We start from the raw sequence: 6,566 nt of genomic DNA, 5'->3' as shown, positions 1-6,566 counted from the left end.
ATCCAACAATTCCTTCTGGGTACCTAGTCAAGAGATGAAAGTCTTGAACATGAGAATGTTTATAGCAGCCTCTTCATAATAGCCAAACAGTAGAAACTACCCAAATGTATCTCGACTGGTGAGTAAAGAAATCAAATGTGGTATATCCATGTAATTGAATACTACTGCATGGGTAGGCTCCAAAAACACTATGCTAAGTGAAAGAAACCACCACGAAAAACCACGTATTAAGTGACTCTGTTTCTATGAAACGTCCTGCAAAAGTAAACCTACAGAGGGGCGCCTGGGTGGCTCACTGGGTTAAAGCCTCTGCCTTCGGCTCGGGTCATGATCCCAGAGTCCTGGGATCGAGCCCCACATCGGGCTCTCTGCTCAGCAGGGAGCCTGCTTCCTCCTCCCTCTTTCTCTCTCTCTGCCTACTTGTAATCTCTGTCTGTCAAATAAATAAATTTTTAAAATCTAAAAAAAAAAAAAAAAAAAAAGTAAACCTAGAGAAACAAAGCAAACTGGTGATTGCCTGGGTTGGGGATGGGAAGGGGGATTCACTGTAAACATGAGGCATCTTGTTGGAGTGATGAAAACATTCTAAACCAGATGCTGGTTTCTAAACTGCATCATCCTAAGCTGGATGATAGCACAACTCAGTAAGTTTACGAGACACCACTGAGTGGTACATTTAAAATGGGTGAGTTTTACGGCATATAAGTTACACCTATTTTCAAAGAACAAAGTTTCAGTGGATCCGCATGGAGTATAGTATAAAGTACAAATGTCTCAGTCTGGTCTTCCAGTTCTTCCTACCAGGCCCAGCTGTGACTTGCCATCCTGTCCCTCACCCCAGCGTAGGCTCGCCACACGGCCTACTGTCTTCTAAGCATGCCCTCATGGCCTGCCTTCCTGCTTTTGCTCCTGCTCTTTCCCTGGGTAGCTTAACCCATCTCCCAATCCTGGGTCTTCCTCACCCCCCCTTGCAATTGCTACTATAATCAGTCTTTGTATTTCCAACCCTATTGCTTTGTCTGTTATGTACTTATCCACTGTGCTAGGTGTTAGGATACAGGGCAGCCCCACTGACACCCTGCTCCCGTTCTCTAAGATGGCTGTGGGCCTCTAACACAGAGCCTGGCACAGGTGCACCCTTGTTGAGTGAATGAACAAACCCAATATTGACTTTCCCTCTTGTATCCTGCTGCTCTATCTCTAGCAACTTTCCCAAGGAAATGCTATGCTTATATAACCTGTCAGTAAAGACCACCATTTCTTCTTAGATATGTTGGGTGAACGCTATCTAGATAGGCCAGTCTAGCTCACATATAGTCCAGCGGGTTGGCCCGAAATAAGTACCAAATTCCTAGTACCATAGGGCTGCTGTCTTACACCCATTGCTAAAATCCATAACCATTCTGATGAGATCCTGACACCCCAGGTCATGAATCAAGACAGAAGGCTGTGAAGGCATTAGTAAGGTTTCACAGGTTATGCCCTTTTTCTAGAACAATGTGATTACTGGAGGCTTGGCTTGGCAGCTCTCAGAGAAGCCCAAATTGCTTCTCTGCAGAAGAATCCCTATTTCTCTGGTAAATGTGCCTAGAGTTATTATGAGGACCTCACTCATGCTAAACAGATGACCCCCATTCTCTAGGAGAGGGATATACCCTTCCTGCCTGATTGAACTTTGGGTTGCAGTAAAGTGGGAATGCCATCTACATATCAGAGCTGAGGTTGACACTCCTTACCCGGAATTCCACTCTGATACCTGAACATGTGTGCTAAAGCCAGACGGCTTGCAATGCCTCTCAGAATAACTAGAAGTGGACGGAGCCTGTGTGTCAGAGGGATGTGATATTTAAGTTTCCAACTTTTTTTTTTAAGATTTATTTTTTGGACAGAGAGAAATCACAAGTAGGCAGAAAGACAGGCAGAGAGAGAAGAGGAAGCAGGCTCCCCGCTGAGCAGAAAACCCAATGTGGGGCTCGATCTCAGAACCCTGAGATCATGACCTGAGCCGAAGGCAGAGACTTAACCCACTGAGCCACCCAGGCACCCCTTAAGTTTCCAATTTTAATGAGATATAACTAACATTATACATAATTATACATAACATTGTGTACATTTAAGATGTACAACGGGATGATTTGATATATGTATATGTATTTGATATATGTATATGTATATGTATATGTATATGTTGCAATAAAGTCAGTTAACACTTCTGTCACCTCACCTACTTATGTCTGTGTGTGCATGTAGTGAGAATATTTAAATCAACTCTCTTTTCAAGCATATAATATACAGTATATAATATACAGTCACCATGCTATACATTGAATCTCCCAAGTTTATTCACCTTACAGCTGGGAGTTTGCATTCTTTGATCAATATCTCATTTCATCCATCCCCCAACCACTAGCAACCACCATTCTACTTTCTGTTTCTATGAGTTTGGCTGTTTTAGATTCCACATATAAGTGAGATCTACAGTATTTGTCTTTCTCTGTCTGACTTATTTTACCCAGCATAATGCACAAGGATATAATTTTAAATACAAGTTCAACTCCCTCTTAGGCCATTTGACCCTGGGCTAATTAATTAACTTCTCTAAACTTCTGTTTCCTTTGTATAGGATGGAGAGGAAAAAGTTCCTTTCTCATGAGTTGGGTGGGTCAGCCAAGACGATGCATGCAAGGCCTTTGGCACAGTGCCTGGCACATCATAAGGGCTCAATACATATTTTTAGCAGTATTGATAGCAGTAGCAGCAGCAGGGAGCATTTGTTCTGTGCTAGAGACCATGCTAGATGATGGCAATATAGTTCATTCATTCAACAAACATATATATAAGGCCTCTACTACTAAATGCTAACAGCTTTACTACTTTTTTTAAGATTTTATTTATTTATTTGACAGACAGAGATCACAAGTAGGCAGAGAGGCAGGCAAAGGGAGAGGCGGAAGCAGGCTCCCCACTAAGCAGAGAGCCCGACACAGGATTCAATCCCAGGACCCTGGGATCATGACCTGAGCCAAAGGCAAAGGCTTTAACCCACTGAGCCACCCAGGCACCCTTACTATTATTATTTTTGATCTAGAATAAAACCAACAAAGGCTCCTGTCCATGGGGCGCTTACATTCTGGTGAAGTGACAGACAGTCAAGAGCGGAAAAGGCAGTCTTGAAAACTACAAATGAGCAAGCAAAACATTGGGGGGAAATTGGTGGGTGTAAGCACTTGGGACCACTAAGCAGAGTCATGTAACTTAGCTTGGGAGGGTCAGCGACGGCATGTGGGAGGTGAAGTAGATCAGAGGGTCCTTTCTCCTTCTGAGGTAGTTGTAAGAACGGCCCCCAAAGATGTCCACATCCGAATTCCTGGGACCTGTGAGTATGTGATGTTATATGGCAAGGCCCAATGAAGTTTACAGATGGAATTCAGGTTTTTTATCAGCTAATCTTGAGATGGTGGAATTACCCAGGTAAAAGAAGAAGGCAGGAGGGTCAGAGCCACAGTGATGAGATGTGAGAAGGAGGGTGAATTTGGGGAATTTCCTTCTTTCTGGGTTCTCGGTATCCTCAAAGCTGCCCCCGTCTGGACCAAGAAGTTTCCAATATTTCACAATTCTCCATTTCCCTACTCATTCCTTACTTATTCCCCACAGAGCCTGGGGAGACGGCTGCAATAATTCCCATTTCAGAGGAGGGATTTGCCCAGAGTCACATAAGTAGTCGGGGAGGGCCTGGACTCCACACCCCCTGGCAGTGAGCCCAACATTCTACTTAGCCAGTTCCAGGGGTTACAGATATGTAGCAGAAGTAAGTTCCCACCAGGGAAATATGAGCAAAGAAAGGAGTACATGAAAACTTACAGAGGAGTGGGAGGAGGTAGAAGGATATTCACATCAAGTAAGGAGGTGGGGAGCAGTCATCCTTCCTCCTCCTGTCACTCCTCCCTAGACCCCAGACAAAGGAGAGAGGGAGTGGAGAGTGGGAGAAGAGAGAGAGAGAAGGGGAAGATTGTGGTTTCCCAACCCACACTTCCAGTTATCTAAGTTTTAAATTTTCTAATGCAGCAGTAACTCTGAGTTTCTGCAGAGCAATCTCATCATTTAACCCTGCTAAATAAATATTAGTGGGCTGGGCCTATAAATGAATCACACGTCCAGCTCCATTCACATCAGCAACCACTCTTGGAGATTTGGATTTTTTTTTAAAGATTTTATTTTTTAAATTTATCCATTTGACAGAGATCACAAGAAGGCAGAGAGGCAGGCAGGCAGGGGTGGTGGTGGTGGTGGGGGAAGCAGGCTCTCCACTGAGCAGAGAGTCCAACGTGGGGCTCGATCCCAAGACCCTGGGATCATGATCTGAACCAAAGGCAGAGGCTTTAACCCTCTAAGCCACCCAGGCACCCCACGGAGATTTGGATGTTAAGTGTTATAAGTGAGGGGTGAAGAAAACCTGGCCGGGTGTGGAGAATAAGGGAAGGCAATCCTCAGGAAAGACCAAGCCCCTTCCAGTTCTCCTTGCTGGAATGTTCTTCTTGAGGCTTGTCACCTGGGGACCATCCCCTGATCATCTCAACCTAACAGGGCTCCCTGGTTATGCTTGGTTTTATCTCCTGTTTATTTTAGTCAGAGTATTTCACTTGTCAGTCTGTAATTATCTTGCTTATTTCTTTTCTTGTTTATTTATTAGCTATCTCCCACAGTAGAAGGCAAACTCAGTGAAGGCCAAGACTAACTTATCTTACTGTTCACCATGTGATTCCTGGACAATGTGTTAGATAAATTGAAGAATGAAGGAAGAAGATAATGCATGAACTAAGATCTGAGATCTGAAAGAGCAGATGGTGACCCCAGAAAAACGGTGGAGTGTTTGGGATGTTTTTGAGAGGGAAGAGCCTCTTATTTTCTTTTCATCCCAATCACATGGAAATGTGCCAGGGTCTGTTCTTGGATTTCTCCTCCCTATCTGTGCTTACCCCCAGATGATCTCATCCACAAATCCCAATGATTCTCACATTGAGGTCTCTTGCTCCTACTTCTCTAAACTCCAGAACTGTATTTCCAACTGCCCACTTCCCATCTAGGGAAATCCACTAGGATTTCTATGAGGCATTCCTGCTAAATAGCACCCACCCTCTCCAGTCTCTGAAGCCAGAGCAGAACTTTACAGATGCAGACTGTGTCCACAAATGCCACTAAATGATGGTGGGTTAACTGGATGAGGGGAAACCAGTCCTTTCCCATAGCGCTCCCTTTCATCTTGCCCTGCTTAATATTTCTCCAAAGCATTTACTAACATCTGACATACTGTATATTTGTCTATTTATTGTCTTCTCTCCCTGTAAGAATAGAAATTCCTCATGGGTAGAGAATTGATCTCTTTTATTTTCTGATGTGTCTCTAACAACCAGAGCAGGGTCTGGATGTAGTAGGTTTCCCATAAATACTTGCTGAGTGAGTGAATGATGGAATGATTCAAAGCTCTTACATAACCCCATCTGATCTTTATCTGAGTCTTTCTTGGGGGACCATTATATCCCATTTACATTTATGAGAACCCTTAAAATTTAAATGATTTTCCCAGATCATATAACTTATGTTTGGCAAATCTGGAGATAAATTAGCTTTCTGTCTCCAAAACTCTCCACAGTGCCAGAACTATCACATAGGCCTGGTTACATTATGAAACAGCCTCCAATTTGGCTTCCTGTTCTTAAGGGCACTTGAAAAGAATTTTCTTTTAAAATGACTTTATATGCTTGTGTAAAAAGGAAATATACTTGTTATAAAAATGTAGACAACATAGAAAAGAATAAGGATAAAAATAAGATGCTAGGAATCAACTAGGAATAACCACTGTTGGTAACCACTATTGGGATGACTCAAAATCTGCTCCTTCCCTCCTCTGCTTCCTCAGACTGGCAAATATTACCACAATTGACCCCATTTCTCAAGCTAAAGCCTAGGACTCATCCATAATCCCTCTTTTTTTTTTTTTTTTTTTAAGATTCTATTTATTTATTTATTTATTTATTTATTTATTTGACAGAGAGAGAGGGAGAGAGCATACAAGCAGGCAAAGAGGCAGGCAGAGAGAGAAGCAGGCTCCCCAACGAGCAAGGAGCCCAATCCCAGGATCCAGAGACCAGGACCTGAGCCGAAGGCAGTGGGCCAACCAACTGAGCCACCCAGGCGCCCCCATAATCCCTCTTTTTATCTCACTCCTCATGTCACCAAGTTATATGGATTCTGTTTTGAAATACATCTGGAAACTACTTCTCTCACCTTGACCACCATCATCCTAGGCTAGGCGACCATGTATTTCTTGCTTGAATAATGACAATAGTGTCCTCGAATATTCTTCTTGTTTCTATTTTGGTACACTAGTTTTATTAACTATACCAGAGCCAGAGTTTTGAATTACTTTCCAACTCAAAACAGTTCAGTGATTTCCCACTGTTTTACTTAACATAAAAAATTCATACATGCCTAGTCAGCAACAGTAACAATGTCCTTTATAGTCCTTGGATGTACTAAGCTTATTTCTTCCCCAGGGCCTTTATACT

Source organism: Mustela lutreola, chromosome 4, assembly GCF_030435805.1.
Source record: "Mustela lutreola isolate mMusLut2 chromosome 4, mMusLut2.pri, whole genome shotgun sequence".
Classification (NCBI taxonomy): domain Eukaryota; kingdom Metazoa; phylum Chordata; class Mammalia; order Carnivora; family Mustelidae; genus Mustela; species Mustela lutreola.
The sequence above is the reverse complement of the archived record's forward strand: the minus strand, read 5'-3'. Positions refer to the sequence as shown.